General features: G+C 42.7%; 1 protein-coding gene across 7 annotated transcripts in view; it reads left to right on the top strand.

The window, feature by feature from the left end:
* Positions 1–20682: 20682 nt before the first annotated feature.
* The window catches only part of cdk17 (cyclin dependent kinase 17), a 55291-nt gene continuing 48815 nt past the window's right edge, over positions 20683–27158 (top strand). For 5 of the 7 annotated variants that reach the window (XM_082168436.1, XM_082168437.1, XM_082168433.1 and 2 more), the window contains exon 1: positions 20683–20978. The gene's annotated coding sequence lies outside the window, so the exon portion shown is untranslated. The remainder of the gene's footprint in view (positions 20979–27158) is intronic. The other 2 variants (XM_082168431.1, XM_082168432.1) reach the window with 2 other exon arrangements.

The raw sequence follows: 27158 nt of genomic DNA, 5'->3' as shown, positions 1-27158 counted from the left end.
TCAATATTCATTAAACAAAACAGTTTTAAATACCAAATATAGGCCTATTTTATACCTAATATAATACTACTTCTTTTTTTTTTTTGTCTGTGATATTTCATATTTCCTCACATAGGCTAAAGCTTATATGTCTTAGGCTACGTTTACACGGAAACGATCTGAAGAGAAAACGCAAAAGTGGTCACTTTTTATTCTGCGTTTAGACGAGCGTTATGGGGGGGGAAATCTGCGTGCATATGGTGACGCAAAAGTGTGTGAAATTCAATGTAGTATGCACTCCAGGCGGCTAGGTGGCAATGTGAAGCACTGATCGGTGCCTTCACTGTCTAGCAGACTTTTGCGTTTTTACCGTTTAGACAGGAACGCGACGGTGGAGCGTTTTTAAGATTTCCACTCTGGAGGGTGGTTTCACTTTTTTGCATTTTTAAGCCCCAAAAACGCCGTCGCCGTCTAAACGAAAGGCACATCTGATAAAATATTTTTACGTTTTCACCCGCGAGCGTTCTCGTGTAAACAGGGCCTTAAAGTGATTTCTGGGTTTCTGACATAAACTGAAAGTGTGAGTTACCCCACATTCACCAGTGCCTTAGTTTCAGTAATGTATATGTGGTAATTATCTTTTGTAAGACATTGCAGAAAGATTTCTTCTTTCTTTCTGTCTTTCTTCTTATTTTGTGGCTATAAATTCCTGTAATAAGTATTAAACAGTCTCATTTTGAAAAGAACAAGCATAATTGCAGTCAGGCAAATGACTTCAAGAGTAGCCTACATGAACAAAACTTTCTGTCTTGCATAACAATTCTCGGTCTTTGATGTCAGTGTGTGACTGTGAGCATGTTTTGTTTGGTTTGGTTTGTGCTGGTCTTTGTCACACGTTCAATTTAAATAAATAAATAAATAAATATAACAGTATATCAATTGCAAAGTGAGCTTCTCATTGCATGCACAAGTTTAAAATTCAATTATGTAACAAAGGAAATGACTAAATAATTTCCAGAACATCTATATTGTAGCAAAGTGCTACCTGAAGCGGTTAGGGCTAGTTTTGATCGCAGTGAACCAGGCGTGTCGGTCAGAACACCACAGAGTGAAGTATCAGTTTTAACTGATTTATTATCAATGGTATGCAGATATCAACATCAGAAGGAAGAGTCAGCCTTTACATGGACATTCACACGTTGTAGAAATTTGACTTCCTTTGCAGCCTCCAGAGGGAATGGATCTCCTTAGCTTTGTTTGAGCCTGAGGACGATTGCCGATAAGCATGTGAGGATTGATGACAATGACACAATGAGTGAGCAGGTTAAGCACATTTAGGGTAGACCTGGTGTACCGTCAGTGAGTCCTGCCTTAACTGACATGGGTTTGGCTCATAAGTGGGCTGAATGCATATTAGCTGACGTAGACGTGTTTGGCATGCTTGTAGTTGAAGGATTAGTTCACCTCGAAATAAAAACTTCCTGATAATTTACTCCCCCCAAGATGTTCATGTCTTTCTTTCTTCAGTGGAAAAGAAATTAAGTTTTTTGAGGAAAACATTTCAGGATTTTTCTCCACACAATGGACTTCAACGGTAACCAAATTGTTGAAGTCCAAATCAATGCCGTTTCAAAGGGCTCTGCACGATCCCAGCTGAGGAATAGGGTCTTATCTAACAAAACGATCGCCCATTTTCCCCCCAAAAATTAAAATGTATATACTTTTCAACCACAATTGTTCGTCTTGTGCTGGTCTGGTTTATTAGTATTATTATTTTTCTTTTTTTCGTGACCTTTCCAACGTGATGACGTAATACATAGCGCATCTCAGAGATGGTACAAGATGGGCATTTGTGGTTAAAAATTATTATTATTTTTTTTTTAAATGACCGATCGTTTCGCTAGATAAGACCCTTTTTCTCAGCTGGAATCGTGCAGAGCCCTTTAAAGCACTTCAAAGCCCTTTGAAACTGCATTGATTTGGACTTCAACAATTCCGTTGAAGTCCATTGTCTGGAGAAAAATCCTGAAATGTTTTCCTCAAAAAACTTAATTTCTTTTCCACTGAAGAAAGAAAGACATGAACATCTTGGATGGCATTGGGGTAAGTCAATTATCAGGGAATTTTCATTTTGAGGTGAACTAATCCTTTAAGGATGCTCCCTTCAGGGTTTGGACTTCCTGCCTAATCGTGCGGAGGTTTCTTGAGGTCACATTGCACTGCCTGATGTGCTCTCCCCCATCTCCAACATCTCTTATTAACCCTGATCCATTCTATGACCTCCTCTTTGGTGAGTTTCTGAATAACTGGACACCTATTTAAGAAGTGCTCTGTGCCCTCACAGTAAGGACAGTAGGGTTTTGATTTTCTCTTCCATTTCGGCACAGATGAGCTCTGACTCTCTTGTTTTCACTGCTCGGTTTAATGTATAGCTCTCTGCTCCGTGTAGCACCGTAGCTACTGGCTTGCTGCGTCGCTTCTTGGCTTGGTAGCCTGACAGCCCAGACAAAGGGTTGTCGTATCCTTGGCACCACGACTTGTATCGAAGCCATTCCGCCAGGTTGAGCAGTGTATGAGTATGTCCAGGACGATGGAACATCTGACGTCTGAAGTTCGCTCTCATCTCCATTGGAAACTTGGTGAGGAGTCGGGCCACATGTAAGCCACATCTCAGCTCGACTTCTCCATCAGGGCCCAGTGTCTGTAACATGCCCACGAGTGACTGCACATGCAGGGAGAACCTCTCAAAGGCAGCTATATCTCCTCTTCTGATCTCAGGCGAATCCATAACTGCAGCTATCCTCTACAAGGCTACATGGTGTGGCTGGACGAACTTCTCTGTCAAGGCTCCCATGGTGTCAGTGTATGGCCTGAGCGAGTTGATAAAGGAGTCGGCGATGAGACAGGCCTCCTCCTTTCACATGATCCACAAGAATCTGATACTTGAAAAGCTCGGAAGCGTCAATGGGTAGCAGGTTGGCTAGAGCTAATTTGAGCCGAGAGAACTTTTTCGGTGCTGGGCCCCTGTAGTCTCCTACTCCCAGAGTCACCAATGTTGGGAGAACTGTCTGCCTCGAGCAGGGTGTGGTTGGCTTGTATCAGGTCGGGCTGGGTACTGAGTTGAGGATCCCGCATCTGTCCGATACATACTGGGCTAGGGACATAAGATGGGCGAGTAGGGTTTTGTCCTCAGGGTGTGGGACCGGACGTTGTACTGCTCAGGACCTTGTCTAGTCTGAGGGGAGTTCAAGTTACGAGGGGTCGAATGTTGACGAGTGTGTGTTGTGATGCTGGACGTTACACTGTCCCTTATGAGCTGTAGCTCGCTCATCATTCGGTCTATGACGATGACCACCCGCTGCTCCTCGACAGCCGCAGACATTGGAGGGTAATCAAACGAAAGCCATGGTGGAGGTGGCAGTCCCTCTTCATACTACTCTTCCTCTAACGCTAAGGAGTCACCTGGTAATGGAAGGGGTGGCACTGGCCATCGCTCTGAGGACTGATCCTGCTGCGCTGCTTCTAGCACTCTGGCTGAGGCTGTTAACTCACACGAATCTCTTCTAGTATCATGAGGTGAGGCTAAACTGTACTGCATGCGCTCTCCGTGTAGCCTGCTCGGCTCCGGTTCTTCCTCAATGTAAGACATAGGGGTATGTGGCCATCCTAGGCTTGTGTCTTTGAAGCTCTCCTCAGGGCTTGTGGAATAATCATCCTGTGCATTGGGAGCCTACTCCACTTCACATGAGGCTGTGAACTCCACTCTTCCCCTCTAGGCGTGTGGCATGTGGTGGGCCACGTATCTTCGATCGCACTGCACTGACCTCATAAACCCTCAAATATGATGGCTGCCTTAACTGCCGTCTGGGCCGAGTGTATGGGGCCCACGATGCTTCATCACTCTGTTGCATGCTCCCAGCACAGCTGTGAGGGCTAGTTTTGATCGCAGTGAACCAGGCGTGTCGGACAGAACACTACAGAGTGAAGTATCAATTTTAACTGATTTATTATCAATGGTATGCAGATATCAACATCAGAAGGAGGAGTCAGCATTTACATGAACATTCACAAGTTGTAGAAATTTGAGTTGAATAGTGCAGTGGACTGTGGAGGGCTTCCTTTGCAGCCTCCAGAGGAAATGGATCTCCTTAGCTTTGTTTCAGCCTGAGGACGATTACCGATAACCATGTGAGGATTGATGACAATGACACAATGAGTGAGCAGGTTAAGCACATTTAGGGTAGACCTGGTGTACAGTCAGTGAGTCCTGCCTTAACTGACATGGGTTTGGCTCATAAGTGGGCTGAATGCATATTAGCTGACGTAGACGTGTTTGGCATGCTTGAAGTTAAGGATGTAGGTGTGTGAGTGGTTTCTCTGCAACACACAAAGAGCAATACTCAAATAACAGCAACGCCATTACAAATGATCATCATTCACATACTGACTATAGACTGCTCCCCTCATACAATGATGCATAAACACCTGCTATAACATCTTCCATCACATTTACTTTCATTATTTATCTACATTATTTACCATAACATTATAAACATTATAACTCTGAACTTTGAAGATCGACAGATAAGTTATAAGAGCTGGCACGGATTAATGAACATCGTCATGTAACATTATACAGCCGATAACTGCTCATTACTGATAATAACGAGCATCAATCAGCAAACATTGGGGGATTAAAGTACTCACTCTTATAGGACGCACACAAACACAAGATACATCCAATCGAAGGCTGATGATGACTATGATGAATGTCTTCAGCTGTTCGTGAATGCAACAAACCTGATTACTGGCAGCGGCTGATGCAATCACATTTTGAAATAAATGCTTTTCTCCAAAACACATTGGCCATAACAATTGGCACCCTTTTATTAAATAGGCCTACTTTTGCCAAGATAGAATTTCTGAAGGACACTGATGACTGGAGTAATTATGCTGAAAATTCAGCTTTGCATCACAGAAATAAATGATATTTTAACATATATTAAAATAGAAAACCATTATTTTCATTTGTAATAATATTTCAGAACAATACTGTTTTTTCTGTATTTTTGATCAAACAAATCCAGGCTTGATGAGCCCGATTAGACACACGCACCAACAATTTGTCCTCTTTTGAACTCTGATATGTCTAACATTATGTTACGTGCATTGTAATATTTTACGTACAGCTGTGCTATTACTCTGCTAAGGAAATTTCACACAAAAGGAAATTTCTACTTGGGCTATAGGTATCTTAGCAACTATAAGGTGTGAGTCAGAAGTCCAGTTCCCCAACTTTCCCCATATACATTTCCCCATGTGACATCCAACAGGGATGGAATTTTTTAACAATACCTTAAAGTATTAACAAATCTTTAAAAAAATTCCATCCCTAAGCAGGGCTGGACTGGGACAAAAAATAGGCCCTAGCATTATGGCCCAGACTGGCCCACATATGATCATAAACACCACCCATCTTTGCACGCCCTTGAATATGTATACCAACTCCTTAAAACCACTAATGCCATGTAATGAGTGAGTAGGAACGTTAACAGATGAAATAAGTACAAAATTGTCATTTATTAATACAATTGAACTATACTCCACAGTGATGAATCCAAAAAACAAGATATAAGCTGCATTGGCATAGCAATACCTGTCACGATCCACACACAAAGGAGCGGGAAAAGGGAAGATCCAAGTGCAGTAATTATATTTTATTGGGGAATTCCGTAAGCATAAATCCAGTCCAGGCAATTAGTCGTCATCATAAATCCATCCAAAAACAAGAACACAAACAGGAAACACAGGAAACACAGGAAACACAGGGAACAGAAGTGGCGTGATAATAGACAAGGAATCCGTAACAAACACTAGACAGGCAGGGCATATAACAAAGAACTAACAATGAATAACAGGGAACAGCTGGGTACAATGATGACGGGGAACAGCTGAGTGCAATGAACAGTGATTGGTACAGACAAGGATTGTGGGGAATGCAGTTCATGAATAGGATGACACCGTGGGGAAGAGGACCTCTAGTGGACACCAGGGATACACAAACCAGACACTGTGACATAACCCCCCCTCTACGGAGCGGCTACGAGACGCTCCAAGACGTAACAACAGTCCAGGCGGGAGGTGGAACGGTGGAGGATCAGGTCCATGAAGGGGAACAAGAACAGGGGTTGACGGCTTAGCCGACGGCCAGGGCACAACAGACGACTCATCGGCCGGCCAGGGCGGAGACGACAGTCAATAGTGGGAAGAGAATCAGGCGTGACTTTTTACTGCGCCGAGTCGAAGTACTCCCGAAAGTGCTATTCCACCATACATTATAGTTATCCTTTTTAACCCGCTTAGAAAAGCGCCACGTTTTATTTTGTGTCACCATACTTGGTCGTATAACTACTCGTGTAACTGTTTTTAAATAGGGAAAACGTTGATGTGTTTGGTCACTTCTAAATTCATTGCTGTTAGAATACCATTGAATATACTGGGCAAAGCTAACTGCTATCAAAGTGTCGCCGCACGCCAGAGCGATTAAGTGCACGCACTGAGATGAGAGAGGTATGTATCAACTCGTCTTAGTTAAGGGAACAGTGGAGTATCCCTTTAATAAAACTATAACATAACTTCACACAATACAAATTAAATTACTGTCTTAAATCAAACAAATGGCAATCTAACAAAACAAACACTCTGAAGGGGAATGAGCCCTCTCTTCTAATGCTGTTTTTTTTTCTAGCAGCAACCATTTGGAACATGAACTGCTTTTGGTAGCCATTCTGAGGTCAGCCCCCCCATGATGTTACAACTGCAACACACCACTGTCACTCATCCACATTGTCATCAGTGATAAAGTGGGTCATATTTGGACAGTCTGGGAAAGGGCAAGAGCAAAACTCTGTGCAGGTGAAGCCCACTGAAAGACACTGGCATTTGGTGGCATCGTTGCAGTTTCCGTCTTTACAGTAGAGGTGGGTGATGTCTCTAACTTCTTCAGGTGCTGGTGCCTTCTGGAACATCTGGTTCAATGCACCCATCTTCTCTGAGCCTCCATCCTCTACCAACTGGGTTCCAAAGAAGAGGTTTGGCCTGGTGGCTGTGACGCAACACTGCTGTTTGGTACAAGGCTCTCAGCACATGTTGCTGGAAGGCGTCTTCTGTTTGAGGAAGATTTGCTGCTGACAAATCTGTGGTAGATGCTAGTGTGTACCTCAGCTCATCCAGGTTGGTGCAAGGATGCCCATCCACCTTTTTCTTTTGGCCATACAAGAGGAGGGCATACCTTCTTGCCACAGGCAAAGCCTCTTCCAGGCTACCAGAGAGTCCAAATTGGGTCATTTCCTGTAACTCACAAAGATGGGTCTTCAGTCTTGTGAGGGCAGTGGCCTTCCCAATTCTGTACAAACTGCTTGTGGTGTCACAACCCGTGAGGGCATGGCAGTCAGGTAAACACTCACAAAGCACTGCTCCAAGCTTCAGAGTGATCAAGCAGATAGGGACGAATCTTTCCTTAAGGCCATGTCCAGAGTGCATAAACACTGCTGAGGATCCAAACATCCCTTTGCATGAATAGTACAGAAGCAAAACTAGTTCATCTGTATCATCACATTTGACAATTAGACGAGAATGTGACTGTGCAATGTGTTAGGTGCAAGGAACAATTCCATGTTCAGCGACTCCTGTGAGGCCAGTTGGGATGTAGACACCACTCTCTGTCCTTGATATCTGGTCTGTAGGGGCGTAGCATATCTGTGGATGCCTGCAACCTGTACTCGCCTTGTCTTGGCCTCTAGGAGCTCCACCGCTTCCTTATCCTGCTTCGACCTCATTGCCAGTTTACCGCTCTGGTATGGCAGTATGTCCATCTTCCAAAGCTTCTCCACATTCTGCATCAGCTCCGTCGTCTGGGGTGAGACTCTAGTGAATAGACACTGCTGGGTGCTCGGTGCCCACTGGGTAAGGTGTGCGGGTCCTTAAAGTGTCCATCAAAGTCTCGTGGGAATGGCTGCTGGACCTCCAGGAGGGCCCATTTTCACCGGTTCGATAGGGTTAAGTAGATGGGGGTAGTCAGCACCAATTAATAATAATAATAATAATAATAATACATTTTATTTGTAATGCACTTTACATTTCAGCGAAATCTCAAAGTGCTAAGCGCTCAAAGCGCTCCAATTAACACGAGCGGCTTAACGTGATTGAATGTCTAGAGGGGAAGATCTGCCAGGTGCTTGTACTTCAGCACGTTCATGTTCACAGCAGCGTGTCTGTGTATCTATTAGCAGTAGCAAGTCCATACTTGCTCTGCAGCAGCAATAATCATATCTAGTCCGCCAAGACCAAATACATTAACATTGCCATTTTCAAGAACATGCTAAAACTTTTCAGAGAATTGTCATGATTGAAATACTGTTAATTGTACAGAATGCCATTTTATTATGTACAGTGACAAACTATTAATTGACATTCCCATGTGTAACACTTAACTTTTTTATTTAATTAATTATGTTTCTTTCCTGTTTGTTTTATCAATTATGTTAAGGTCTTATGTTGTTAACAATGTTTATTGCTTTATTTTAGTATTGTGAGTTTTCTTTTCTTTCTTTAATAAAAAAAAAAAAAAAAAAATTACAAAATAAAACCATAAATGTTTTTCAGAATTTAAGATTCTCAAAAGTAATGACGTATCAGACATATTAGAGGATATTTTTTTATTGTTGTTGGGTGACACTGAATATCCAGACACCATAGACAAGTTTACATTTTGTTTAAATTGGTTGTGAACATGCAGTTCCCTTTCATAGTCACTCCGAGTTACGTCGGATGACGACGAATGGGGTTTCGCTTAGAAAGCCTATCATCTTCGAGTATAGAAAACGAGCCAATGGCAATGAAATGCCATGGGTCTGCGGAATTTGCATAGCGTATCTCCGCCCCACCCTGGGGTTATATAAGGAAGTACACTGGCAACATGCAGATATGTTTTCGCTTCGGAGCCAAGTTCATCACTTCACTCCACAGCCAATTCCTGAGTATCATCTCTATTTCTCTTCGAGACGAGCCTCTCTCCAGGTGTTGGTGTGACAGCGAGTTCCAGCGAGTGCACATTCCCTGCTTATCTGTGCTGTGATTTGCCAGAGTTTGTGTGTTCATCTCCCTGGTCGCTTCAACACTTTGTAGAGAATTCTCCTTTCATAAAAGAGCTTGCACGCGGCACGTCTTTTTAAAGATGCCTCGCCCGTGCACTTCTGGTTGCGGTAGACTCGTTTCTGACTCTGATGGGCACAATCGCTGTCTTGTGTGTCTGGGCGTTGATCACGCTAAGGTAGCGTTTGTGGATGAGTCATGTTCCCATTGCGGGAACATGCCCATCGCACGGTTGCGGTCGAGACTCAGTGATCTCTCTCGAGTGAGAGTCCCCTCACCCCCACCCCGATCTACGAGCTCCACGAGAGCAGGTACTTCGGCTGGCGGCCAGGGTGACCTGAGGGTTACGGTGTGGAACAAAGCGTCGACTATTCCACGCTCCACACCTCCCTCTTGCACCGCGCAACCCGTGAGTGTTGCCACGGGTCTCATTCGGCGCTCCAGAGGAAGATTTGATGTCAATCGCTGCATCACAAGGTGGGCGTGAGTCCTTGGGAAGTGACGATTCGGCTGTGCTGCCACCTTCGGGTGTCCCAGCATTGCCCGAGTCTGATCCCGAGCTGACGGCCATGCTTTCCTGGGCAGCCGCGGCCATTGGCCTCGAGTAGTCTCCACCACCCGGTCCAGTGCGCTCGCGGTTGGACGATTGGTTTTTGGGTGCGGCCGCTGATCCCCGTCAGCGTCCAACCCCAATGCCTTTCTTCCCGGATGTGCATGAGGAGGTCACAAGGTCCTGGAAGGCACCCTTGTCTTCCCGCGATCGCTCGGCGACCTCCTCCGCCTTGCCTCCTCTCGATCAGGCGGCTGCCAAATGGTACACTGGGGTTCCCCAGGTTGAGTGCTCTGTGGCCATGCAATTGTGTCCCCAGAGTACTTCTTCCCGCGGCGACCCTAAGCACCCCTCCAAGGCCTGTAGGTTCTCCTCCACCCTTGTGGCGAAGGCCTATAGAGCTGCGGTGCAGGCAGCCTCCTCACTACATGCCATGGCGACACTCCAGGTCTACCAGGCCCAGATGTTGCGTGACATGCACGAGGGGAGGACTGACCCAGGGCTCTTCGATGAGCTGCGTGCCGCCACCGACCTTGCTCTCCGAGCGACGAAGGTGACCGCACGCTCCCTGGGTCAGGTGATGTCCACTTGCGTGGTCCAGGAGAGACACCTGTGGCTTAACCTGGCCGATATGCGGGAGGCCAAGCGAACCCGGTTCCTCGACACCCCCATATCCCAGGCTGGCCTCTTCGGCGGGGCAGTCGAGGATTTCGCCCAGCAGTTCTCGACTGCCCAGAAGCAGACTGAGGCTCTCAAACATGTCCTGCCCCGATGGCTCGCTGCTGCCTCCACCCAGCCGTTGGCACAGGCGCCTCAGCCCGCTCGCCGCCGAGGACGCCCTCCTATGGTCCCCCCCCCCGCACGGCCCCAGCAGCAGCCTTCACCCGGGCCGCGTCGTGGAGGAAACCGCAGGAAGGCGTCACAGCCCCCTCCAGCCCCGCGCCCCGCTAAACGCCAGGCCAAGCGGCGCTCCTGAGACGGGCTGCTCAGAGATGGCTTCCAGTTCTGTTCAGGAGACGGTAGCAGGGCCGCTCCTTCCCTCGGTGGAGGGCCGGGGGAAAATCCTTGGTTTTCCCATTCCCACTGCTCGTCCTAATGTGGTTAAAGACAGAACTAACACACCCATCTCTGAGCACACAGAGTTCTCAGATGACAGTGCGCGCCGCTCACGAGCCTCGCCACTCTCGTCCCCCTCTGTCGCCAGACCCCTACCAGAGCATTTTCGAATGCGTGTGGCCGCAGGATTGGTTTGCAGCGATCGACCTGAAGGACGCCTACTTCCATGTCTCCATTCTTCCTCGACACAGACCGTTCCTACGGTTTGCTTTCGAGGGGCAGGCATACCAGTACGCGGTTCTCCCTTTCGGGCTAGCCCTGTCTCCTCGCGTCTTCACGAAGGTCGTCGAGGCAGCCCTTGTTCCTCTACGGGAACACGGGGTTTGCATCTTGAACTATCTCGACGACTGGCTGATCCTAGCTCACTCTCGAGACCAGGTTTGCGAACACAGGGACATAGTGCTCCGGCACCTAGCTCGTCTGGGCCTTCGGGTCAACTGGGAGAAGAGCAAACTCTGCCCCGTGCAGAGGATCTCTTTTCTCGGTATGGAAATCGCCTCGGTCGCCATGTGCGCGCAGTCACTGCTGACTTGCCTTCGTCAATTCGAGGGCAAGAGTGCGGTTCCACTGAAACTTTTTCAGAGGCTCCTGGGGCATATGGCATCCGCAGCCGCAGTAACGCCGCTCGGATTGCTTCATATGAGACCACTTCAGCTCTGGCTTTGCGATCGAGTCCCGAGGTGGGCATGGCAACACGGCACGCTCCGAGTCCCAGTGACTCCGACCTGTCGTCAGACCTTCACCCCGTGGTCGAACCTCAGTTTTCTTCGGGCCGGAGTGCCTTTAGAACGAGTTTCCAGGCATGTTGTTGTATCAACAGATGCCTCCACCACGGGCTGGGGCACCATGTGCAATGGACATGCTGCCGCGGACTCCTGGACAGGACCCCAGCGCCTTTGGCATGTCAATTGCCTCGAGTTGCTAGCTGTACGTCTAGCCCTGCACCGCTTCCGTGCGTTGCTCAGGGGCCAGTACTAGTCCGATCAGACAATACCGCGACAGTAGCGTACATCAACCGACAAGGTGGTCTACGCTCCCGCCGTATGTCGCAACTCGCCCGCCACCTCCTCATATAGAGTCAGAAGCATCTGAGGTTGCTTCGAGCCATTTATATCCCGGGAGACCTGAACCGTGCAGCCGACGAGCTGTCTCAGCTTCGGCCTCTCCCTGAAGAATGGAGACTCCATCCCCAGTCGGTTCAGCTGATTTGGGATCAGTTCGGGGACGCACAGGTAGATCTGTTTGCCTCCCACGACTCGTCCCACTGCGACCTGTTTTATTCCCTGACCGAGGGCACGCTCGGCACGGATGCACTGGCACACAGCTGGCCGCGGGGCCTCCGCAAGTATGCGTTTCCCCCAGTGAGCCTTCTTGCGCAGACCTTGCGCAAGATCAGGGAGGACGAGGAGCAGGTCGTGTTGGTTGCCCCGTATTGGCACAACCGCACCTGGTTCCCAGAACTAGTACTCCTCGTTACAGCACCTCCCTGGCCAATCCCTCTGAGAAAGGACCTGCTTTCTCAGGGACGGGGCACCCTATGGCACCCTCGTCCCGATCTTTGGAACCTCCACGTGTGGCTCCTGGACGGGACGAGGCAGGTTTGAGTACCCTACCACCAGCGGTGGTGGCTACCATCACTTCCGCTAGAGCATCATCCACGAGACATGCCTATGCGTTGAAGTGGAACCTCTTCGTCAACTGGTGTTCTTCTAAACATCAAGAACCCATGAAATGCCCGATCAGTGTCGTGCTTTCCTTCCTGCAAGAAGGGTTGGAGCGAAGGCTGTCTCCCTCCACCCTGAAAGTGTATGTTGCCGCCATTGCCGCACATCATGACGCGGTTGAAGGTAAGTCCATTGGAAAGCACGACCTGATCATCAGGTTCCTGAGAGGAGCGAGGAGACTGAATCCTCCTCGCCCTCCTCTCATTCCCTCTTGGGACCTCTCAGTGGTTTTAACTGCCCTGCAGAGTGCTCCCTTTGAGCCTCTGCAATCAGTGGAGCTTAAGTTCCTGTCGATGAAGACAGCGCTCCTGGTTGCATTGGCCTCCATCAAGAGGGTAGGGGACCTGCAGGCATTCTCGGTTGACGAAGCGTGCCTGGAATTCAGGCCGGCTAACTCTCACGTGATCCTGAGACCCCGGCCTGGATATGTGCCCAAGGTTCCCACCACTCCCTTTTGAGACCAGGCGGTGAACCTGCAAGCGCTGCCCTTGGAGGAGGCAGACCCAGCCTTGGCACTGCTCTGTCCAGTACGTGCCCTCCGTGTTTACGTAGACAGAACGCAGTGTTTCAGGACCTCAGACCAGCTCTTTGTCTGTTATGGTGGGAAGCTGAAGGGAAAGGCTCTCTCCAAGCAAAGGTTGTCTCACTGGATAGTGGACGCCATTGCTTTGGCATACCAGCAGCAAGGTCGACCATGCCCTTGGTGTGACGGCCCACTCCACTCTTGGGCTCCTCTTGGGCTCTAGCGCATGGCGCCTCGCTAACAGACATCTGTAGAGCTGCAGGCTGGGCGACACCTAACACATTCGCGAGATTCTATAATCTCCGAGTGGAGCCAGTTTCTTCTTATGTACTCGCTTCAACTAGCCGGTACTAGATTCTGCTCAGGTGTCTTCGCTTGCTCGCCATTCCTCTCCACGGACGGGATACGTGCGATATTTTCCTCAGGTGAGCCTAATAAGCCCTGAGTCTCCTCCAGCACTGTCGACGTCAACGCCAGAGTTATGCCACCGGCAGCTTTCGCGCTTGGCTAGGTGCCTCCATGTGCATGGTTCCCCCTCTGGGCGACCCCCACATGTGTATTTCCACTGTAAGCCTCCTTGAGCATGTGTCTTTCCCTCGGCAAGCCACCTTGCCACCCCTGGGGTTGAAATATTCCACCTGCGGCTGGACACCCCAGTGATTCTCCATATGCAGCCCCCCGGGGTCATATGTGTATTCAAAGTCCCCCCCTTCGGGTTGGGCATGATTGATATTTCCACTGAGATATGCTTCCCAGTGTACCTTGGTATTCCTGTGTTAAGTAGGAGTCCTTCGTCCGTGCCAGTCTCACGACAGGGAGCTCAGACTTACGCAGGGCACTGGAAGACAGACGAGAGGTGGCGTGATTAGACTGGAACCCCATATGTCGTCATCCGACGTAACGTCTCCGTTCCCTACTCAGGGAACGAGGGTTACATACGTAACGGAGACGTTTTTTAATGCTTACATAAGACTTAGAAATATTAAATTATTTTAAAATGATAAAATAATTTGTACTATATAATCTTAAAAGGTGTAAAATATATCCATCAATATTTTGAAAGCATTTCAAATCATTTTCTCATGAAATGTTGACAGTATTTGCAACACTTATCTAACAACCAGTCATCATCCACTCAAGATGAGAAGAAGAAATCATGCTCATTCTGCATCTGTGTACGGAATATAGTATTAGCCTTGGCCACTTTTTCAGGTGTGTTCAGAGACTTGTTCAGCAGAGCTCTGTAGTGTTTCTCGGGATGGCCGCCCATATTCTCCACCTTCCAAGTGTAGTAGGCATTGGTTGGAGGTGTGCGGAGATTATTACTCAACCACACCCAGAGTCTAGCACAGGGCAGAGACCCACAGCAAAGTACAGCGGATCTTCTTTTTCCAGTAGGTTTATGAAGAACGACAGATACTTCCTCATAGCTGGAGTCTGCTGAATGGGAGGCTCACCCTGGAGAAATGAGAATATCTTCAGTGGATTCAGAACTAGCTTGAAAGTTTAAAGTCTTTGTGTTTCTGTTCTTACCTTGAAAAAATATTGTTTGAGCATGAAGTCTGACAGAGACACAGGAGGGTCGCGGTCTTCATCTTTCTTGGATCTTGTAGTGCACTTGTCTTCAGCTCTGATCTGTAATCTGTTATTTCTACAGTTATTTTATAGTGGCAATTTATTAGCTAATGCTGAATTGCAACAATTGAGGCTGGCAATAACATCATCATTTTGTAAGGGCAGTGGGTGTGGATGGCAGAGCTCATATCGAATCTTGTGAACTTCCTTATCAACCCTGTTGACTTCCTGCCTATCTATCTATCTATCTATCTATCTATCTATCTATCTATCTATCTATCTATCTATCTATCTATCTATCTATCTATCTATCTATCTATCTATTTGTCTGTCTGTCTGTCTTTCTGTCTGTCTGTCTGTCTGTCTGTCTGTCTGTCTATCTGTCTGTCTGTCTGTCTATCTATCTATCTATCTATCGATCTATCTGTCTGTCTATCTTTCTCTCTTTCTATCTGTCTATCTATCTGTCTGTCTGTCTGTCTGTCTATCTATCTATCTATCTATCTATCTATCTATCTATCTATCTGTCTGTCTATCTATCTATCTATCTGCCTGTCTGTCTGTCTGTCTATCTGTCTATCTATCTTTTTTTTATTTTTTTTATTGTCCTAAGAATGTATGTGGTATTACACAACAACGGTTCAGTAGTTCACGCCTCTTCACAAAAAAAGCTTTGAAATTCTAAACACATCATGTGTCATTTTTCATGCTGTTTTGTGTTTGTACTAATATTCAATACAAAGTCATTTTTATCATGAACAACAGTAAATGTTTATCAATATTCATTAAACAAAACAGTTTTAAATACCAAATATAGGCCTATTAAATACCTAATTTAATACTACTTTATTTTGTATTTTTTTACTTTGTCTGTGATATTTAATATTTCCTCACATAAGCTTATATGTCTTATATCTTATAGTGATTTGTGGGTTTCTGACATAAACTGAAAGTGTGAGTTACCCCACATTCACCAGTGCCTTAGTTACAGTAATGTATATGTGGTAATTATCTTTTGTAAGACATTGCAGAAAGATTTCTTCTTTCTTTCTGTCTTTCTTGGCTATGAATTCCTGTAATAAGTATTAAACAGTCTCATTTTGAAAAGATATTTCAATAATCTTTGCATAATTGCAATCAGGCAAAAGAGTCACACAGTGACGTCACGAGTACATGAACAAAAATGTCTGTCTTGCATAAAAATTCTCGGTCTGTGGTGTCAGTGTGTGACTGAGCATGTTTTGTGCAGTTTGTGTTGGTCTTTGTCACACGTTCAATTTAAATAAATAAAATATATCAGTATATCAATTTCAAAGTGAGCTTCTCATTGCATGCAACAGTTTAAATTTCAATTACTGTATTCTCAAATAACAAAGGAAATGACTAAATAATTTCCAGAACATCTATATTAACATAGTACGTCCATATATACAGTACATGACATACACGAGTCAATATATATATTGGCACCCCTGGTAAATATAATCAAAGTTGCCTGTAAAAAAAAATCTGTATTGTTTATCCTTTTGATCTTTCATTAAAAAAAAAAAAAAATCACAAAAATCTAACCTTTCATTGAAGTAAAAGAATTTAAAGTGGGGTTAATCACATTTTGAAATAAATTATTTTCTCCAAAACACATTGGCCATAACTATTGGCACCCTTTTATTAAATACTTTTTGCAACCTCCTTTTGCCAAGATATCAGCTCTGAGTTTTCTCCTATAATGCCTGATGAGTTTAAAGAACACCTGATGAGATCAGAGACCATCTCTCCAGATCCTTCAGATTCCCAGCTCCATGCTGGTGCTTCTTCTCTTCAGTTTTGGGTTCATGTCAGGGAACTGGGATGGTCATGGCAGAAGCTTCATTTTGTGCTCAGTGACTCGTTGTCCTGATGGAAGATCCGACCACGGCCCATTTTAAGATTTCTGGCAAAGGCCGTCAGGTTTTGATTTTTTATCTGTTGGTATTTGCTCAAATCCATGATACCATGTATCTGAACAAGATGTCCAGGACCTCCAGCTAAAACAATATAAATCTTTAAGATTACGTTTTATCAATTTAACACATCCTTGCTGAATACAAGTATTCTTTCAACAACAACAAAAAAAGAAAAGAAAAAACGACTGACCCCAAACTTTTTTATTTATTTATATTTTAAATAAATGCTGTTCTTTTTTAAAAACTTTTTATTCATCAATGAAAACTGAAAAAGTATCACAGGTTATAAAAAAATTATTAAGCAGCACAACCGTTTCCAACATTGATAATAAATCAGCATATGATGAGCCTGATGAGACACACGCACCAACAATTTGTCCTCTTTTGAACTCTGATATGTCTAACATTATGTTGCGTGGATTGTAATATTTTACAATTGTGCCATTACTCTGCTAAGGAAATTTCACACAAAAGGAAATTTCCACTTGGGCTATAGGTATCTTAGCAACTATAAGGTGTGAGTCAGAAGTCCAGTTACACAATTGGACGCAATCATAAGCAGTTCCCCAACTTTCCTCATATACATTTCCCCATGTGACATCATGCAACAGGCATGGAATTTTTTTAAAGATTTGTTAATACTTTAAGCCTTAAAGTATTAACAAATCTTTAAAAAAAATTCCATCCCTAAGGCATATACAGAAATTAGCCTACAGGTGAGAAATATTCACTGAACTTTCCCCAGTTTCCTCTATAAAGTAATACTATTTGTTATTAACCGAAATCTGTTGTTACCCAAAACTATCAGGATATAGGAAACACAATCAGTTACCAGAGATGAAAAATAAAACGTCAATGAACCCAAAATTAAGTAAACGTTAAAGTGATAGTTCACCCAAAAATGACAAATCTGTCATTACTTACTCACCCTCAGGTTGTTCCAAACCTGTATGAGTTTCTTTCTTCTGCTGAACACAAAAGAAGATATTTTAAAGAATGTTGGTAACCAGTTAACAGCACCCATTGATTTCCACAGTAGGAAAAAAAATATATACTATTAGTCCAGTCATTTTAAGCCAAAATGGGAGTCAACCTTGAACAAATTGCAACAGAAGCAAACTCAACTGATTTTGTATCCTCAATATATCCTGAGTAAGGGGAAAAAAAGTCCTGAAGAATCCTAGTAGGGGAAAGTTTCGAAAAAGACCCAAATAAAGCCTATTCATTCGCCTATTCATTATTTTTCTCACGTGAATTGGGTAAAAAATTTAACCTTTAGTTTAGATATCACCATGAAAATTACTGAGTTGATTACTTACATCAAGACAAACAAAAATTGTATTACAAGTTTTTTAAAATTGTTTGTTAACATGGACAAACGGTGCATAATCTAATTATGTATGTGCTAATTTGCATAAATACCACAACAGATTTAAACATTGGGTATAGCCAGGTGAAAATGTCTTGTTGAATCTTGTTGACAAATAACAGTAAAATACTTAATGTTAAGGTCTGAATGGAACCCATTTAGGCTACCCATGAGCATTAACCCATTTAATCCCAAATTTTTCCCAGAGATGAAATTTATGTGTTTGTGTGGTATTTGCAAGTATATTAAACAATCAATGTCAATAATGCAAAAAAATATTTGAAAAGTCCATGAAAATAAGAGTTTTATCTCTGGTCACAATTGTGACCGGTGGTAGAACACAGGGAGTCTAAGTCTATGGGGTATATAATAAATTAAAAATCTCCAGAAATTAGTTTGAAGACAGAATTAAATTGTTGAAGTGATTTATTCGATTAACAAATAGTTAAACATTGTCTGGCCCAGTTTAAAAAAAAAAAAAGACAAAATAGCAATCCTATGCAGCAGCACAAATATTTTAATAAATTATGATGAAATAATAAATTATAGGAAATTGCTTAGTATGCAATCATTATAAATGATGCAAAATACTTAAAATTACAAAATGGAAAAAAAAAGTACAGAAATAAAATAATAAATTAAAATAAACAAATTAAAATAAACAAATGATTAAAAATGAGCCTATAGTAGGAAACATGTAACAATGCCAAGGAACATACAATTCATGAATAACAAGAAAGCATCACAAAAATTATCAATCAACAGGCACAACTGTGTGCTGGTGTGGAACTCATTATATATCACCTTCCTAAAGAAATAACAGTGGAATTTTTTTATTAATTTTTTTAAATCACAACTGTGTCCTGCCTACCTGTGTTTATCAGTCAGTGGGCAACACCATCAAACCTGGGTATATCAGTCACAGCAGCTGACATTGAGGATGGCCTCCCTTGTCCTTTTGGTGCAGTACCTAATTTTTTCAGGAGACTTTGGGCAACTACTTGCTGAAATCCAAGGAGATCATAGTCACAATTCATGACATCTCTGTGGAACAGCCAACTGTTGACCACAGCACTGCGTAGAGTCCAGGCATGTCATGCATGAAGTTGCATCCACCTGGAACACAAGCTTGTTCAGCCAAACCCATCACTACACTGGGCCCATGACCTAACCCAGTCTCTGGAAGACAGAGCATATCCAGCTCCAGCAGCCATATCACCCTGTAGCCCAAGACTGGTTGCCCACTGAAGCTAAGCAGGGCTGAGCCTGGTTAGTACCTGGATGGGAGGCCTCCTGAGAAAACCAGGAGTTTCTGCTGGAAGAGGTATTAGTGAGGCCAGTAGGGGGTGCTCACCCTGTGGACTGTGTGGGCCCTAACACCCCAGTGTAGTGACGGGGACACTGTACTGCCAAAGAGCACTGTCCTTCGGATGAGAAGGACGGTGCTCAGAGAGTCACTCTGTGGTCATTAAAAATCCCAGAATGTCCTTCGAAAAACAGTAGGGGTTTAACCACGGCATCTTGGCCAAATTTGCCCCTTGGCCTCTGTCCATCATGGCCTTCTAATCATCCCCATATACTGACTGGCTTCATCACTGTCTCCTCTCCACCAGTAAGCTGGTGTGTGGTGGGCGTTCTGGTCCAATATGGCTGCCGTCGCATCATCCAAGTGGATGCTGCACATTGGTGGTGGTTGAGGAGATTCCCCCTTCCATATGTGAAGCGCTTTAAGTACCCAAGCGCTTTATAAATGTAACAAATTATGAATTATTATTATTATTATTAAGTAAATCCAAAACTTGACTTAAAGTCAGTCTGAAAGAGAGTTCATAAAAATAACACAGAATTACATATGGGGAACATAGACTCCCTGTGTTATACCACCGGTCACTATTGTAACCGTCTTCATTTATCTGCAGTTTCACAACAGAATAAATCATGTATTCATTTAATTTCAATGTGTATGTATAGGTAACCCTTTCATGATGATATGTGCAAAAAATTTATAAGCTATTCAAAAAGGAACTTAGTATTCTTACCTGTCCTTTCTGAGCTTTTATGTCATCCTTCCGTTAAGACGACAGTACCAAGAAATAAATGTGTGTGGTCACATAACCAAACAAACCAATCATGTTAGACCTGCCATAAACTCATATAGACATCTTACATTTTCATTATATATGAATATGTACTTCATAATATGAGTTACTTTTTAATTTCACACTAAAATATGCAAAGAAAAATTGTGGTCACAATTGTGACCAGTGGGATTAAATGGGTTAATACATAGAGGCAGGAAGAAGTAGGCCTACTCTAATAATAGAGGCAAGAAGAAGTACTTTAGAAACCAGCCTTTATTAATTTTTAAGAGATGGGGTTTGGGGATGAGTCCGTGGGACTGTTTCTGGGGGACGAGTCTGAGGGAAGAACAGGAGACAATGGTATAGGAGAATGCAGAAGACAAAAGGTAAGTAAAATAAAAAGTGAATCCCCAGAAACAGTCCCACAGACCCAGCCCCAAACCCCATCTCTGCAATAATAATTAATAAAGGCTGGTTTCTAAAGTACTTCTTCCTGAACAAAGAAACTCATACAGGTGTGGAGCAACTTGCGGGTGAGTAAATTATGACAATTTTTTTAATGAATTAATGTTTCATAGCGCCCATTATACAGCAGGTGGCGCTGTTCGTCAAGTTACATATCAGTGCGATGTTCAAATAATTGTGCAAGAAGGTTTTCCTCTTCCTCCGATGTCACCCCTAGGCGGAGGCGTCAGTAGACGGGCAGCAGCAGCACCCCTCCCGGCCTCGAGCACTGTACGCTCCAGGGAAACAAACGCTCGCCATACTGAACCACAAGCGAAGCTCCTCCGACCCGTTCTGCTGAGGATTTTAGCTCAAGTTTGACCGATATAGCTCGGGTGAGGCTGTGTGTTTTTCGTCGGAAAGGCGGCTTGTGTGTCGGCGGAGAGTGGAAACACGGCATCCGGCCTCCGAGAAGCAGGCGAGGGCAGGGACTCGCGTCCGAACAACGTTTACCGTCTCTGGTAAGTAAGTGTGGCGTTGCGTTTCTTGCAACGGGCATTTTCGCTTAGCCAGACGTCTAATACGATGTTTGTCACTTGTGTTTATCAAACAAAACTGCCATGTTTTGAGGAGTGTTTGGGTCGAGTAATCTGATTAAATGTTGTTTAATCGACGGTTGTTTTGTCAACACGAACTATATGTCGTGTTTAAATGTTGTTGTTGTTGGTTATAGCTCGCTAGCTATAAAAGGAAAGCAAAACCGTTGCTTATAAGTGTTTATTTAAGCTTTGACTAGTACCGAATTCCACCACCTGGTTAAATAACAGTCTTGACAGTCTTTGTAGATTTGTTTTTGTAGTTTTGTTTTACGTCTGTCTCTCTACAAGTCGAATCATAATACTGAAATTCAATTGTTGTGTTGAATAAACATTTATTTAAAGCTTTTCATTTGGACCAGTTGTTATGCGTGTCAATGCACTTAGTTACCAAGACTGGTGGAATACCTTAACCCATTTAATCCCATATTTGTCCATTTAAATTTCGTTTTATTCCCTAGTAAAAGGGAATATAGCTAATAAAAGTTAGTGATTAGGCTACTTGTTATTTTTGGTGAAACTTCGTATAATTTGGACACACACACTTTTTTTATTTAACTTTTTAATTTAAAATAACACTTTAAAACATACACATTTACAATGAGTAGCCTATCTATCAGCTACTTATTCAGAAAGGTAATAAGTGTGATCAATGGCATGTTTACTCTGTACTCTAATGATTTATGAGAATGTCTAAGAATAGTCATTAATATTAGAACCTATTGCAGATGTTTCATCTGTAACATGCCATACAAATGAAATGAAGACAGTACGAAGGCTATTTATACTTGACAATCTGTGTGCAAAAATGCACTTTTAGACTCTATTAATGTCAATATTTAACATTATTATTCACTTTTTCAAATGGGTTAATAGTCATTCAGCCCTCATCCACACATTCTCAAGGCAATACAACAGGTGACTTCGTAACGCTGGGAAATGCGTTGATGGGTTTAATGAATCGTGAACGTGGACAAATGTATTCCTGGCCTCCAGCAGAGCAAAGGGGGGTTGCGTTAAAATACTTGAGTGTAGAGAACGCCAGTGTGGTGCCAACTTCATATGCCCTCCGCTATGCCCGGGCTATTTATGCGAGTCAAGCAAATGCAGCGGATGAAAATGTGCGTGCATTGAATGCCGCAAATGAGCAGACATCTATAGATGCATGGATATGAATACTATGTGCCTTGTTTGGATCCAATTATGGGCCGGTGGCCAATTTAGGGGTTTGCCAGCCCAGGGATGATGCCTATTTCTCAATCAGGGGCTCTTGAGATGGAAATGAGGGTGCGTTCCACAGCCTGGCATGCAGCTGTTGCATGGATGATCCAAATTGGGGATTGTGGCTTGGCTGTTCTCAGTCTGGGGAGACTGCATGTAATGTGACCCACATGGTTGGTGATGATGATAATGAATGTTGCGTATATAAAATATAGGCATGCCATTGTTACATATGTGCTCTAAGTTGTGCTTTTGATGATGATAGTCAATGTAACATGAGGACAATGGGTCCATGCCTCACCCAGATGAAGCTCATGATACAGTTTCACGTTGTGTTAGCGTGTTGTGACAGAGGAGCCGGGTTACATGGCCTTTGTCGCTTCTGGGTCCTTTGTACTTCACTGTCTTTTTTGTGGTGGCGGATCATGCTGATTATGCTTGGCTCATAAAAAGGCGTCACAAAATAAGCGTCTCTCACTCTTATCCTCGCTTTCTCACACACCCACGCGCACTTTACGCTTTTATTTTTGTCGTCTTAATAAACCGTTCTTCATATTTCAACCCTCCCTCCAGCTTCTTCTGGGTATATGTGGTTGTGTAATGCGTTTTCTGATAGCGTGAAGTGTAACCGTCTTTTTGTACGGATGAGATGCTTTGTTGTTTGGTTGGTAATTGGGTGTTTTGGAATTTCAAAACATGTTGAAAAGTGTTTCTCTGAAAATCTGGAATGGAAGTGAGACGATCCTTAGAAACTGCATTGTTGGTTTTTAGATTGACAAACTGCTAGTCTATTGAATTATAGTGACTAATAAACTAGATCTTTACATTTTCAGTAAAAGGCAGTTGTAGAACCCATTCCTGTGATGTGTTAGGGTGTTGTCGAGTGTTACCAAGGTGTTGCTATGCGGTTTCTAAGGGGTTGCTTACTGGCTAAAGTCATAAGTGTTCATCAAAAGTCTGGTCGCTCCTTCAAAGTAGTTCTGTATAGCCTGTTTTATAGACCATCAGGTGAAAGATTTGAGGCCTGACTTCTTTTAAATATAGGCTACCTAATAGTACACCTAGCCACATTTGAAGCTATAATTGAGCTATCATGCAAACAAATCATATTCGCCTGTGAATGTGATTACAAAGACCAGCCCATATTTGAGAATAAATGGTTAAAATTTAGGTTCTATAATTCAAGCACACAAAACGGATGCTATTTATTAGAGATGCACGATATATCGGCCACCATATCGGTATCGGCCGATATATGCAAATTTTTTAGGTTATCGTTATCGGCCGATAAGAAAATTTGTCCGACATATTAAAGCCGATAAATAATGTATTATTTCCTTCAGCTGAGACGCTTCAGATGCGCACTGTTCACCATGATGGCTTTAAATTGCTTGAAATATGATTGGAATCCCTTCAAATAAGAAATTCAGTTTTGTGCTGTAATATCGGCTTCATAACATTGTGTTTTGGGACATGGCTTTTAATGGTGAAACTTTTGTTTTTGTAATCAGGCTCTCAAAAAGTATATACAAATTTAGATTCCGATTTATCGGCCAATATATCGGTTATCGGCTTTCAAATATAAAGAATTATCGGTTATCGGTATCGGCCAAAATTTTCATATCGGTGCATCCCTACTATTTATTTGTGGTAACCACATGATGATACCACTTTTAGAGGGTGTTTACGCAATACCACCAAAAAAAACAAAAAAAACCACTCAATGTAAACTTACAAAAACGAGAATTTGTGAAGCCGATGACATCATGTGCATGCGTATTACAGTCTATCACGTAGTGTTTCTTTAGAAAGTAACATTGCTGACTACTGGCATGAATCATACAGCGTTTCTAGTGAACGGGGATCATTTTGAGAATGGTGTCGAAAAATGCAAAGGAAAATCGTTTCCATTTTTAGTACATCGTTGTGATGTAAACGCACCCTAATAGTCATCATGAACGAGTCTCGAGACCATTGGGCTTCTTCTTTTCTATGCTATTTGTTATTTTTTAGCATTAGATATTCTGCTTTTACCGGCAGATCATTTTTATGAGGTTGAAGTTGCAGTAAAACTCACTGATACTCAAAAGCTTTGTGGGAAAGAGACACAATTATGCAAGAAACGACTGGGATGTAAAAGTGAGAGAAAGAAGTAGGCTAAGCCTTGCGTGTTTCTTTGATTCGATCATTGATTTGGTCTCATGGTGTTTTTGCAGCGAGCGTTTGTTCATGCTTTCTTGTGTGTTTGTGGTCTAAGGTAAGTGAGACGAAGGAATCGCATTGTTGCAGGCATTAATGTAACTCGACCTGTGCTAAGCTGCTCGCAGTGAGTTGTTATATGAGAAGAACCAATGTCTCTTGTTCTCTTTGCAGTGGGGTTCTTGATCCTTCAGTAGGTCAAGGGCATGATGGGATGCCGTTAATGTGTTGAAGAGCCGCTGATGTTCTGCATACAGTGTACACACACCTCTGACTGCACACCCACTTGCTTCCTCCCACCACAAACTTTACATAGAAGCCTAGTCACACAAACCAGACACAAAAGTCAGTGTTGTATTATGTGTTGCTCTCTCTGCTCTTGGTTCTTGTATTTGTGGGTGCAAAAAAAAAAAAAACCCCAATACAAAACCACCCAACTTTTCCAAGAAAGGTTTAATGTACAAACTGTATATCTACGGTACACTCTGTCTCAGCACACTCATTAAAATGGAGCAAAATATGCAAACTAAATAATACAGCTACAAAAATATTATTTTTTTTTAGCGTTATATATTATAGAATTATTGTATTTATTAAATGTATTATATAATTTTAGTGTGTAATTATATTAAATATACTATATTATATAATTTTATTTAATATTATTATTATTATTATTATTGTTGTTTTAATAATACACTAATAATAATAATAATAATAATAATATTATTTAAATAAAATTATATAATATATAGTATATTATATAATTTTATTTAATTATTATTATTATTATTATTATTAGTGTAGTAATACACTAATAATAATAATAATATTTAAATAAAATTATATAATATAGTATATTATATAATTTTATTTAAATATTATTATTATTATTATTATTAGTGTAATACAGTAATATAGTATATTTAATATAATTACACACTAAAATTATATAATACATTTAATAAATCTAATAATATATTATTGTATTGTTATTAATAATGGTGTGAACAGTTGAGACCGTGATATGAAAGTGACATGTAATTTCCTCCATGCTGAATATAGTTCACACTCTTGAAGTGGTTCACGCTGGACCCTGTTAGCAATGTAGATGTCTTCTAGAAAGGGCATGTTGCTATTGGCAACCAGAACTCTGGTTCTCTCTCTAATGGACTACTTACACAACTACTTCCGCGTTCTAGTTAGTACATATCGGGAGTTTCCGGTCGGAGCGTTCAGCGCACCTACATGCATGAGAATGGCAGATTATTACTATGTTTTATGGCTGCCAATTGATTAAAACAATGAATAATGCTCTCTGTATTAGGCCTAATTATCTTGAGCCTAATGAAATGTTCCTATAAGTATATTTTCTTTCCAACTGTGCAATCTGAATAATAAATAGGCTAAATATATGTATCCACTAAGCAGCCGCAGTCCTATATTGCTCGTCTTCTCAGTAACAGCTTTTTTCTCTTTCTGACATTTCATACCTGTTGGGTTTACATTTTTAAATAATATTGACTATTAAAAGGATAATGTAGGACACTTTTTACTGGTAACATTAAACATTTGCCATTATCAGGACCCACAAATATTCCCCCATTGCATTATTATACATTATATTCAACATTATATATAGTATTTTAATGTACTCTACTGACACTAAAACTGTCAACTTGAATTTTTTTACCCACGCCGCGATACATATTGTTGCATTTTTGTATTGCGATATATTGTGACATGATATATTGTTACACCCCTATAAAATAGTTGAATGAATGAATGAATGCTCGCGAGGTGCCTGTAATTAAATAGGCTAGTTTAAATAGGCTACAGTCAACTACTTCAAATATTATAGCATTTTGGGCATAAACATGTAAATGGTGAAAAGATTGACAATCCAAATAAATGTTGGTGGTTCCAGGGGGCCAATGTTTCGGAAAACATTGAAGCTTCTCCGGGCGCCGCCATTGATTAGCAGACCATCCCCTGCTGTTAGCATTCCTTTTGACAGCGAATAACTTTACATCTGAGGCGTTTAAAGACTCCATTTGTCCGTTATTTATTTCTAAAGAAACACGGAAATGTATAAAAGGCTCCATTACCTTGTATCTTAAGTTATGGCCCCGTAGATGCAGTTTTTGTAAAAATAGGCTAACGATTGCGTCATAACCACGCGACTGTCGCACAGTAGAGAAATTACCGTATAGACAGGAGGAGAAGCTCGCGGGCAATCGGGGGGACGTGGAGGCTAAATTACAAAATTATTAATCAGAATACTTAGCAAAAGTTGCTCCTGCTCCTAGCTCATGGACAGCTCCTACTCACACTCTCCTTCTCTGCACGTTTCGGAAGGGAATGAATCAGATTTCTCTTGGCACAGCTACTAGTAGACAGACTTCTATACTACGTCACATCTACATCGTCAAGCTCAGTTTGAGTCTGCGCAGTACGTTCAGCCATCAGGAAGTGAGTGCTTCTAATTGACTTCACTTTTCTCCATTGAATCCAATGGGGTCGCTGTGTCCGTTTCTTTTACTGGTGGTTCGCACTGATGTTATTCATCTGTTCTCACGCACTTCAGCGTCGCGGTCACTAGTTTAGACAAACACTGACACCCTGTGGTGAAATAATGGCGTATTTTTAACACCCGCTGTTTTCTCAGATGGGCTTGGGTTGGAT

The sequence above is a fragment of the Leuciscus leuciscus genome, assembly GCF_965113295.1.
Source record: "Leuciscus leuciscus genome assembly, chromosome: 4".
NCBI classification, from domain to species: Eukaryota; Metazoa; Chordata; class Actinopteri; order Cypriniformes; family Leuciscidae; genus Leuciscus; species Leuciscus leuciscus.
Note: the sequence above shows the minus strand (reverse complement) of the source record. Positions and strands in the feature narration are given on the sequence as shown.